Here is a 12,169-nt window from a genome sequence, read left to right on the forward strand (position 1 = left end):
GAGAAGCAAAGAGTTAACTTTGCTCACATCTCCCAGCAAATGCCTGTTCCCACAATCACTGTCTCTATTTGGCCAGAGTTCTGTATTTTTTTAGCTGTTCTCAACTCTCTTGTAGAGCAATTATTCCTAAGTGCAACTGAGGACATTTTCCCTTCTGCTCAGATGAAATTTACTTCAATTCAGTTTGGTAGTAGCTCCTCAGAGCACCTAAGAAAATCTCCTGTGTTTAGAGTCTTCCTTGTAGCTACCCAGGGATGGGAAAACTGCTAAAACACTTGGGAAGTGAGTGGGAGAAGAGAGCAGAAGGGGAGAAAGAGGATCAGAGCTGCAGAGGCTGAGGAATGGGACACTCACCTGGCTTGCAGGAGAAAGAGGGAAGTGGGATAACCAGGAGAGAGGTAAACACCCAAATCTGGGAAGGTTTTCAGGTTTTCCTGCTGCCACATACAGCTCCAGAGCATATTAATCTGCATCTTTAGCACTACCCACCTTCCCACATTCATATTTTCAATCACAGATGTTTTCAAAGTCATCCTGCTCTCCAAATATTAAATTTGTTCAGTCACAGACCTTCAAAATGAGGGTGTGTTTGGTTTGATTGATTTCATCTCCAGTGCAAATATTCACATCTTTCCAAGCAGCTCCTTTTATTTAGGATTAACAAGTAAAAGTTTCACTTGACCAGCTGTGGTTCCACCTCATGAATGTTTAAATTGAGGATAATTTGTGTTTCTGTTCATATCAAGGTATCTGCTCTATAAAATATCTTGGGTCAACACTACATTTTTACTGTCTATGAGCAGAAATATTTCTGGCTTATTGGTGTTGTGGACAGCTTTGTTCCTTGCTCTGTTTTATTTAGTAAGGCTGTAACTTTAGTAAGATTTTAATGCTGAGACTCAAACTACACAAATTTCAAATAAATTAGGTCACTGATGAAGGCACAAAAGAGAAAATATTTTAATAAATTGAATATTGCTTCCTATCTACTGTTCTCCCAGCAATAATAACTTGCAGTCTAAAATACAATTCAACTCTGGCCATAAATATTCATAGCTAAGAGCCCTTCTTTTCCTTTAAACTGTTCTGTGCTACTGGGAAGTCCAATGTTTCAAAAGTCAAACACTGAGACCTCATCATAATCAGATGTACCCAGCAGAAAAACCGTGCTGCAGAAAAGTGGATTTCATTTCAAATCAATCATGAGCTGTGGAGGGAACAATGCTGAGTTCTGACGCACGACATTTCCATAGGTACAGAGAAATCAAATCCAAGGCAGGCAAAGCTGGGATTGCACACCCAGATATGGGATATGAGGATACATCCTGGGGACTGTGCAGCCACACGTGGAGCTCAGCTGAAGGAAAGCTCTCCAGTAAGAAGAGACCTGATCCTTTTTAAGCATCACTTTGAGAAGTTCTGGTTCTGGGTATCAGCCCTGTAACACTTGAGGAGGTCATGAACATTTCCTTCCTCTCCTCTCTGCTCCCATCCCCTAGCTGGGGGTCAGGTTTCCTTTTAAGCCACACCAGGAGCTGGCAAGTGAAGCAGGTGGAGACCAGGACACCTTTGGCCAAGGCTCCCACCCTTAGATGCAGAGCCAGAGGCACTTTGGGCCATTTGCTCAGAGTGTTCATGCACAGGCAGGGGAGGGGAAGCAAGGGTGTCTCATAAACCCCATGACAAATGGGAAGACAACGCTAATTCAATTATTCTGCACAATGATGTTACCAAAAAGGATGAAGAACTTAAGGAGATAATTGTTTAGCCTTTGTTTCCATTGTTGATTCAAAACTAATACAATTATTTGTGCAGGTGATGTCTCAGCTCTGATTCACAGGGGGGATACAGCACTTCTTGTGCCTTATGAGCTGTTAATTCAACATGACAGGCTTGACCTGAGGACACCAATAATGTTGTCATCTCAGCTGTGTGATGGCACAAAGCTGAACTGATCCGTTCTGTCTCAAAGGCTCAGGGAATTCTGTGAATTTGGTGGAAGTGGAAATCTCTCGGGTGACAACTGTGTTCAAGGGGAGCTTCTGTCCTTTTTCCCCCCCATAACTCATAGCCATGGTCTACTTACACTTTGGTTTCACCACCTAAGTTTTTCCTATGTTTTAGCTCCAGTAAGGGAAGGGATGTGAGCAGGGAAGCCACCTGCAGAGTTTGGGACACAGGTAGGCAACACGGCTGTGGCTGGGCTGTTCAGTGCTCTGCCTCTGTCTCCTACTGCCAGCAGGAGAGAACTGCTTCCTTTCTCCCCTGATTCTCCCTGTCACTCTGTGGCAAAATCCTCACTTTTGCTTTCCAGCTGCTCTTTCCCAGAGGAGGAGGCTGGGCTTGTGCCAGGGACCCTTCTCTTTGAGCAGTCCCAGTAAAGTTTCCAAACCCTCCCACAGCCCCTGCCAGGTCCCTCTGTGCCCAAGCACAGCCACCCCTGGGACATGGCACCAGAGCCAGGGTGGTGGCACCTGGCACCTTCTGATGAGGGGCAGATCATCCCAATCCCGTGCAGAGCTGCCAGGCTGCTGTTAGAGCACCTGCACACCTCGGGGGAACACCTGGAGAGGGGATCACAGCACAGTCTCAACAGCACCCAAAGGAAATTATTCCCAAAGATCAGACACAAAATACCAGCTAGGAACCTGAGCTGTGGGATGCCTCTTCTCACTGCCTCCTCCACTCCTGCTGACAGAAATAAACCTGCTCAGCTGTCATTCTGGAGCTGGAGATGGGCCATGGGGAGGCAGGACGTGTGGGGGTGGATGAGGGGGAAGGATTTTTTTCTCTGTGAAAACATCCAGTTTCACCACTGACAAGTCTGACAGGTGGAAACCAATTAAAAAAAAAATAAAAATCCTACTCACAAGTGGCTTCTTTGGAGAAGTTCCTGAGTTTTGCTCCCTCCTCTGTAGTAGCTGCTGGGTGCTGACACAGGACAAGCCTTGTCCCCCTGGCACTGCCCTCCTGCTGAAACAGGGGCTGGGCTGAGGTCTTTGACAGATAAGGGGCAATGTGGTCACAGTCCCTCATTTGCACATTTTTGTGGGCTCACACATGAGCCACCCTGTTTGGAACAATGCTGCAGAAATGTTGACTGCAGCCTTTTGCTCCCATTTTCCCATGAGATGCTGACAAAGTGTCTCAGCAAGGCATCAGCTATTTCAGTTTGATGCTTGGCAAAGCAAGGACAAGGATTAGCCTAGCTTCAACATTACATTTTCTATCACATACTCAAAAGGATCTAAATTAAAGTATCTGTAAGGCAGGTCCTGCCAATTTATCATCACTCAGGCTTGGCACAAGTGCAGAAAATTAGTTCTTCCCCTCCTAGGGTCAAGTTTGAATTTAAACACAAATATTCCAGGGAATCTGCATCAGAGATGCTAAACACCTCTTAACAGAAAAAGCAGGATGGCAAAAGAATGTTATTATTCAGATACATTTTCAAAATTCCCATGCAAAATAAATGTGCATTAGATGACTACTGCAGCATCTCTGAATCACAGGCTCTTCAATGTTTTAAAATTCCCTCATGAGCTTTGCTCTGCCAGCTACTAGGCAAGTTTCCCCTGTATCCTGAAGAAAGAAAGTGTGGAGAGCTGCCAACACTTTGTAGGGTAAAGCTTTTCCCGAGAAAAGCTTTTCCAGAAAATCAACTTGCTTTTTGTCACTTCAGAAAAGCCCCAGGAGATCTGAACCCTGCAGGCTCAGACAGAAGCAGTCTGGGTTTAATGTTCCAAGAACAGATCAGACACCAAGAGCATCAGCTCCTCCTCAGCTCTGCAGGTTTGGGAAACATCACCATGGACTCCCTGGTTGTGCTGCATTTCCAAGCCAGGCTGCACAGTGAAACCCAACATCCATCCAAACCTTGGCCAGGGATTCTCCTCACAAACAGGGTTAAACTTCATCATGAACATCTGGGTACCCTCAACAAACATGGTCTAGTGGCTACAGCAGTGCAAAGGGTTTGGGTTTTTCAGTAGTTATCATGATGGGGCTTTAATGTCAGGAGAAATCAAGTCACTGTTTTAATTTCTTCTGACTTTAGGATGGGTGGGACGACAGCATTTTGTGGCAGCAGCAACAACACTGTGAGTTGCTCTTTCTTAAATTACACTACTAAAATTTAAAGTATTTAGTTAGCTGTGGAGATCCTACTAAGGGCAACCACAGCAAGCAGCCCCTGGCTTTCCCTGGCTGACAGCAGAGATCTCACCTCATTGTGCAGTCTGAGCTCAAGCAGAGGAGCCTCTTTCTCCCCCTCCAATGCTCTTGTCACAAGCTCTTTTTCCTGTAGTGTTTGTTCACCTCTCAGGATGCTGCCCACTCAAGTGAATTCATCACAAACCTCACGCTTTGGAGCCTTTTAAAACGTTTCCCCTTTCGTGAGTGCCACTTCTCTTCAAGGAGCCACTGTGGCCTGGTGAGCAAAGTCAACATCCCCACCAGCACAGTTCATAACTCAGCTCACTGCAGTGCAGGGATCATTAACACACCCTGCCTTCCTCTCCAGTCGTTGCATGAGGGCATTTGGGACTGCCTGGCAGATCACACAGCAAGGCCCCAGAACCCCAGCTTGCCCATTCCTGCCCTAATAAAGGGATCTGTGGGGTGATGACTGACAGAAGGTTTGATCTGCCAACCCCTCTTACCCTGCACTCATGAATTTTCATCCTGGTGCCTTCCTCACAGGACTTCCCGAGAGCCAGGCTGATTTTATTGAATGTGACAGGAGATAACAGCGCCTTATAATAATTGTGCTTTTTTTTCCATTGTGAAAACTATATAATGCAGCAACCTCCAGCTCACTGATGAGCAAAGGGACACCTGCCTAAGCCACAGGCTGTGATGTGGGCAGGAGAGCTCTGCTTGCCCTCATTCCATCCCACGCAGAGGATGACCCAGGAGGTTGGAGCTGACGTCCAAAGCTTGTCATGCCTCACTTAGTCCCCTCATGGGCAGCAAAGAAGAAATTAGAATGGGTGCAGAAACACACTGGAGTGTGTTCCTTTCTGAGGGACATCCTGCTAAGAGAGGGAATTAATAAAATGGTTTGCCCTACCTTGTAATTCTAGTTTATTCCTAGAGACAGGCAGTTAGGTAATTCCAACAAGGGAATCTTCTGCCATGGGCAAGAAAAGTCTTGCCTTCATTTGTGAGACTCAAAGGAATTGATGGCTGAAAGGCTCTCCAAAACCAAAGGGAAGACCTCTACCTACATCTGTCTCTCTCCCATGGGCACCACCACCATGTGTTAAAAGGGCAGGAGGTTCAGCACAGGAGCAGGACCCACACGTGTTCGAGGTGTGTTGTCCCTTGTGCTGGTCAGGCTCTTGGCTGTGCAGTGGCTCCCAGCAGTGGCTGTGATTCTGGCTGCAAGCACAGAAAAAAGCTGGCTGCACTTTTTCTAGCAGAAAATCAGGAAGTTTGGTGAAGATTAGAGCCAGAGCAGGAAGCAAAATTGCTCCGAATTCTGCTTTTTGCATAAAACCACTAAAGGAATGATGACATATTTCATTTCTTCCTTTCAGCCCCATTGTTCCCCAGTGACTTTGTTTGCTCCACTTGCAATATTTTTTCTCCAACAATAATGAAATTTATGCTATTTTCACTAGCCCTCAATTTCCTGCACATGTTAAGCAATACTCTTGGAAACTGATACAGGGACTGTGTTGCTGTCACCTGAAAGCAAGAATTAATTAAGGTGCCTACAGCCATCCCTCAGGTGTTATCCTTGGCAGAGCACAGCCAAAATGAGACAGTGGGAGGGTTAGATCTGGAAAAAGGAACATGGATACCACTCCAGCACCAGAAAGCTCCAAAAAGAACACGCAGCACTTCCATGCACACATCCTGGATCCTGCCCCATGTGTAGAGGCACAGGCATGAATTTTCTGAGATCATGGGAAGGGTTACTCAAAAAACCCCAATGGGTTCTTGCAGAGGCACATGGCAGATTGCTCCTTCTGATTTCTTGCTCAACCCAGAGTTTTGGTCTCTTTGTTTTTCCCACTTTCCCGTTCTTTGCTTGACATGGTGGAATTTCACCTTGATCTCAGGAAGGACTGATGAGCTATGATTTTTTTCCCCTTACATGCAGCAGCCTGACAACAGCAAGGCAGAGCACAGAGATGTAAAAAGTTTCTGATTTTAGGAAGATTTCAGACTCACAGCTGATTCTCGGTGCACTGATCCAGCAAAATATTTTATGGTGCTGCATGTGAAAGACATTGTGTGAAATTATTGTACTACATTTAATTAGCTCTCTGTCTCCTTTTCAGGTCTGCTACACATATATTTCCTTTCATCCTGTTCAATTAGTCTACACTGCTCTCTTTCAACTTGTGTTTTCATTTACTAGTGTAGCTGATTCTGTAGCTTGTTGTTTACCCAGGAAAGTGGAACTGAGGCAATTTGTACAGGGGAAAAAAAAAAGTCCTTCTGTCTTACAATATGCATTTCTAGTGGCAGTCACAGACACAGACTCTTTCTCCTTCCCCCTGAAAACCCCAAATTGCTGAAATTCCCCCTGACTGAACTGTATGAAGCAGGGCTGCAGCCCAGTTCAGATCTGTGCCAATCCTACCTGCTTGGCAACATTTTAAAATCTGGAGGAGCCGATGTCCACAGCCTTCTATCAAAGTGGTACATCTGTCCACCTTTGGATAGAGAATATCTTCTGGTTTATTTGCAACTCAATACCATATGCAGCAGAGCTGTGCTAATCCAAATGTTTGGGCACTGTATCCTGGTTTGGATTAGCAGAAATTCCTGTTTCTGTGTTGGAACGATAATATTCTCAATACTTGTTTTTTAGCAATGTTTTTCACTAAACAGGAAGATACCTTGGCAGAAGCAGACACAAATATAAGCATTAACATAAACATAGCACATCCACAAAGCAATGCAGAAACTTTTGGCAGCAGATGGATCAGAGGAGCCATAATTCAAAGAGCAGCACTCAAGAGGGGTTGGGAGGAGAAGGAAGGTGGGGAGGAGATGATGTGTGCTGTGCAATCAAGGACATTCACACATTAATTTTTACCATCATGGGAAAATAATGGCTAGCAAAGCATATCCCAGTGGCTTTTCCTATAGCCCAACCTGCAACCATCACCACTGGAGGATGGTGACAGTGGAAATAGCAATATATTGTCTCATAAATGGATGGCAAGGAAATCTATGCAGATTTGGTTCTCCTCCACAGTGAAGCAGAGATCTGCTCCTCTCCAAGCTCTCACTTGTTGAGAAAACAATTTGATGGGACTTTACCTATTCTTCCTTCCTCTGAGTTTTGCTAGGATTTCCTTGAGATGTAGATTCAACAGCCAAAGCAACTCTCAGAGAGCTCAGATGTACAGCCAGGCTTCCAAAGTAGGAATTTTTACAAAGGAGAACAAGTATTTTCAGTCACTTTTGCCAGAATCTGTGCAGAAACCCTGAGTGTATTTGCTGGTGAGGGAGAGAAGTGAATCAAGGTAGCAGTACATGAAACTGCATTAACACTCTCTCTTCTTTGTCAACAAGAATTAAAACCTGAGGCCAAAGGTCTATTCTCCACCTGATTTTATTACCTGGCCTGGATTTAATTGTGAGCATCCATTATCAGCTCTGTTCATTCTCTTCATCAGGCTGCAGACACACACACACAGTCACACACAAAAGCCTCCCCCTGCTATTCCAGCTCTCTCCAAAACACCAAAGCTCCAGTTTTCAGGGCAGCACCAGTGGATCCTGGAATGCCAGAGGGCAGCTTAAATGAAGGTGGACAAAAACATCCAGCCAGTTAAAAACCTGCCACATTAGAGTCAAATAAATAAATGTTGATGTGGCTGGAAGCAGAACGTGTCGTAACATCAGGGTTTAGAGCAGCGAGAATTAGAAAAACACAAGGAAAAGATCTGTTACTGAAAAGCCAGCCTGGGAAATGATCATCTTTTCTGTTTACAGTTTTGTCTGTAGGTCTACTTTTTTTCATTGCTTATTTATCACTCAGCTCCATTATGTACTTCCTTCCCCATCCCTGGAAGGGCTTGGATGGGGCTTGGAGCAAACTGGGATAGTGGAAGGTGTCCCTGCACATGGCAGATGAATTTTAAAGTCCCTTCCAACCCAAACCATTCTCTGATTCTCTGAGTAGTCCTGCTGCCTACACACAACCCAGTTGTTTTGGGCTTTTCTCTCTCTGTTCCCTCACAACCCCAGGCTGGGATCAAATGATAGTGACAATGTGATTTTGTAGCATGAAATTTCATAATGAGCCCCTTTCCACATCCCCTTCCAAGCACAAGTGAATTCAGAAGTGGCAGCCTCAGAACAGCACCACTGCCACAAGTTTGTACTGAAAACTGAGGCCACTAAGAGAGCCTTTATTTATGATTTCCAGCAACTGTTTGTAAGCACAGCCTGAACTCCACATCCAGACTGTAAGGAAAGCATTTGGAATACATAAATACCCCTGGTCAGTGGCTCTGCCTGTGGTACAAATGTGCCTGTAAGAGACCAGCTTGTAAATCTGGGTCAGAGCCAGCTGAATTCAAAGGATGATTTCCTATCATCTCTGATAGGCTTTGGGATCAGGCCCAGCTTGCCTTAAATCGGGCATCTGGCACTTAAATAAACTAAAAGGTTTCTTAGTTTGTGGTTTTCAGTCAGGCTAGCAGCAATATGTTGTGCAAAGAGAAAGCTCTCATGTAATACTCCTTCCTGGCTGTAGCTTTGTCCCAAGATGACAAATTGTTTCCAAATAGATTCACATGATATAATTCTATTATGGATGCTCTGTGCATGTTTCATGACGGGTCTTTCTACTTCTATAAATCCCTTCAGGAGGCATATTTTCTATTAAGTATATTGATTTATATGTGTCAGAAGCCATATGCTTAAAGGAAAAGGACAAACTAAGTTCATTTTCTTTTATGTTATTTTTAAGAAAAAGAAGAAGGAAATAACAGAGAATAACTGTAGTATGTGAGGGTAATTTTCTGCTAAAAGAAGATATAAAACCTGTTCCAAATCAAGATCAGGTAGATGGGGACAGATAACCTGAGCATGAAATTAGCCCTTGTTTTTTCTACAAAATGTCCTGACAAATCCAGAGATTTGTCTGTTCAATAAAATCTGATTGCTGCTCAACCCTGAGAGAACTGATGAAATATTTGCATGACCTGATGGGCACAGATGGAGTTTTCATCTTGGCCATGCAAGAGAAAGTTGTCAGCTGTGCCACGATATCCATGGTCTTGGCTGACTTGATAATGCCAAGTGTTGGAGGGATCTTGTCAAACCCTCCTGCTCTTCCATCATGTTCTGACAGCCTCTGGAGTTGGTTATTTCAGTTCTTCTACACATTGGACCTTCAAACATCCTTCAGCTGCTGATGTTTCATGAGGAACAAAAGGGGACAATTTGGTAGAGGAAGGACCAAGCCCTTTACTTTACTCTCAGCTTGGTTTGTGCATCACTGACCTGCACTTTCCCTTTCTCATGCCTAGAAATAGATGTGTTCCTGAAACCCCTGGCACTCAATACCAAGAGGATCTGGTTTTGGCCAAGAATTTTCTGCAAGGAATCCCATTTGTTAAATTCTCTGAATCCTAATTAGAAAAGGCAGTCCCTAACATTTACTGTTTCTCACGTGTATCTTTGGCTTTCGCATCCTATTCATTCCCAATGGCCCAAATAGTTTCTGTCATGTCTTGCTGATAATCTGACTGTGATAAAACCTCTCTTAGTGTTATTAATCTCTCATGTGGAACCATGTGAGCTTGCCAAAGCCTGTTTCAAGAGCCTTTGAAATCAATTCTCCCATTGCAGATGGTTAGACTCGATGACTTTAGAGGTATTTTCCAAACTCAATGATTCTCTAACTTGTCTTATAGATCAGGCTTTAAATATGAGAGCAAATGTCAAGATTACATTCATCTGCAGAGGGACTTACTTCAAATTATAATTGTTTACCTTAGGCCTGTGACTGCCAACTACTATTATATCAAAGGCACCCGTAGCTATTTCAGCTTTTATTATATTGATTAAACAACATGGACACAAAGCAAAAATTGATTTCTGAGCACAGAGAAAAGCTCTTCCTTCAGCTCAGGAATACCCCAGAAAAGATGCAGGCTGGCCCAGGCTGTGTTAGGGCAATGGGCTGCCCTTTGCAGTTTTTATCCTCTCCCAGGCTCGTCCCCCCACGTTCCTGCCTCTCCCAGATCTGTAGTGACATCCCCAGCAGGAGCTGCTGAAGCCTTCAGCTCTCTGCCAATCATTTGTTGCTTCTGATGAGAATTGGATGCTCTGGGCAATCCCGGGGGAGGGTGGAGGGCAGGGAAGCAATTAGCAATCCAGCCACTGCAGGGATGAAACCATTTGCTCGCAGCAGCTGTGGGAGCAGCTGGAAGGAGGGTTCTCTTGGATTGGGATGCCTCTTACTGCTCTCTTTTGGAAGAAGGACTGGAGGGAAAAGAAGAATTAGGATATAGTTGTGATTTTGATGTTTTTCAGTCTCTCCAGCCTCGCTTTTCAAAGGTGGCAGGATGTAAGATATACAGCAAGGGCAGAAATGTGGGAAATTATATTAAAGAGAGAAGAGCTCAAACCAAAGCATTCGTTGGAAGAAATTAAATCTGAGTAGTCGTATCTTTTCTCAGCATCTTTGTCTGATCTTTTGGCCAATGGCCAGGTCTCCTGGCTCTCCTTCCCTGCTCCTGGGGCAGGTGTTTTACCCCAGCAGTGGGCAGTTTTCTGGGGTTTGCACTGGTTTGACACGTGATCTTTCTGTCCTGTCACATCCCATTAATGAGAAAAGTTGGCAAAATATTGATGTTGTGGTAGAAGTTCTTTCTGCCAAGTTTTATTTAGTTTACCTCTAGACAACAGCAAAGCCAAGGTCTCTCTGGGTTTGATGTTGCTCTAACTTGGACACTCTTTGCCTACATTTGGTTTCCACTCTGGCCAAAATCCAGAGATTTGGGAGAATCAGATCAAAAATTTCCTTTTGGGCTCATCACTGTGACAGGCGGGTGAGTTTACTCCTTTCATGGGTCGAAGATAAGGAATTTTTTTTTCTCAAGTATCAGCATAACTTTTATTGAGTCTTTACAAGCAAGATTCTATTGTTTAGTCAGAGTTATTGTTGCTAGAAAATGAATGGCTGCGAGGGCTGCTGGGGACTGGAACTTTCCCTGGATTTGAATTGAATGATAAATCTAAATTAACTCTGCTATAGAGATGAAGGGAAGGCAGCAGCTGTCATAAATCTGTGTCTTTGTGGAGAGAGAAGTGGAGCTTCCTGCTGATGTGCAGGTGGTAGCTCTGGATTTCAGTGCATGGTTTGCCAAAGGGAGTTACACCAAGGTCCAATGAATCAAACAGCTGTAACTGCATTGGGAGAAAATAAAAACCCTCTATTACAATAATAAAATAATAAAAAAAAAAACCCAGCCAGATTATTTCTACCTTGCTGTTTTCTCTGGCTCAGAGTATGGCCTTACTCTTAGGAGAAATAGCAGGATTAAAGATGAGTCTGTATAACTCTTGGAGCATGATTGGAACAATTTTCAACGTTTTGTGATCACTTTGCACTGTTTTGTCCCTCAGCAGATCCAGGGCAGGTGTGGGAGTTTCCCCTAGAGGTGTGTGATGGTGCCATGGCAGTAATGACTTGTAGGGACCTGCAAGACAGGGAGCAGAAAATCCCCCAAACCTGGGAATATTACAGTGAGCATGCCAGGGAGTTCAGGGTCAGGCAAAACCTGTCCCAGACAGAGATAAAAACGTGCACTGCTGAGCAACAGAGACTCTACAATTCTAAATTCACTGGGACACGTGAGGATAGAAGACAGAAACAAAAGCAAACTACTCAAATTTTCCAGATGGAGTTGTCTCTCCACCTAAACTTTATCCCTAGAGATAAAGGGATTATGGGGTTGGAAGAGCTATTGACAGAGCTGGGATCTAGAAGAGCCATGTCACGTGTCAGTGGTTTTTACCACAACTACAACATAAAAAGTTCATCATCCTCTCCTGCCTGCAAAGTGAATTTGTCGTTTCCTCTGCTTAGAAAGGAAAAAAAAAGAGACAGAAAGATGGAAATGCTGTTCTGCTCTTGTAGCCCATCTCCTAAAACATCACATCAGATGTGATAGCTGTGAGTGAAAGT

This window comes from Cyanistes caeruleus, chromosome 16 (genome assembly GCF_971803275.1).
Source record: "Cyanistes caeruleus chromosome 16, bCyaCae1.hap1.1, whole genome shotgun sequence".
Taxonomy (NCBI): Eukaryota; Metazoa; Chordata; class Aves; order Passeriformes; family Paridae; genus Cyanistes; species Cyanistes caeruleus.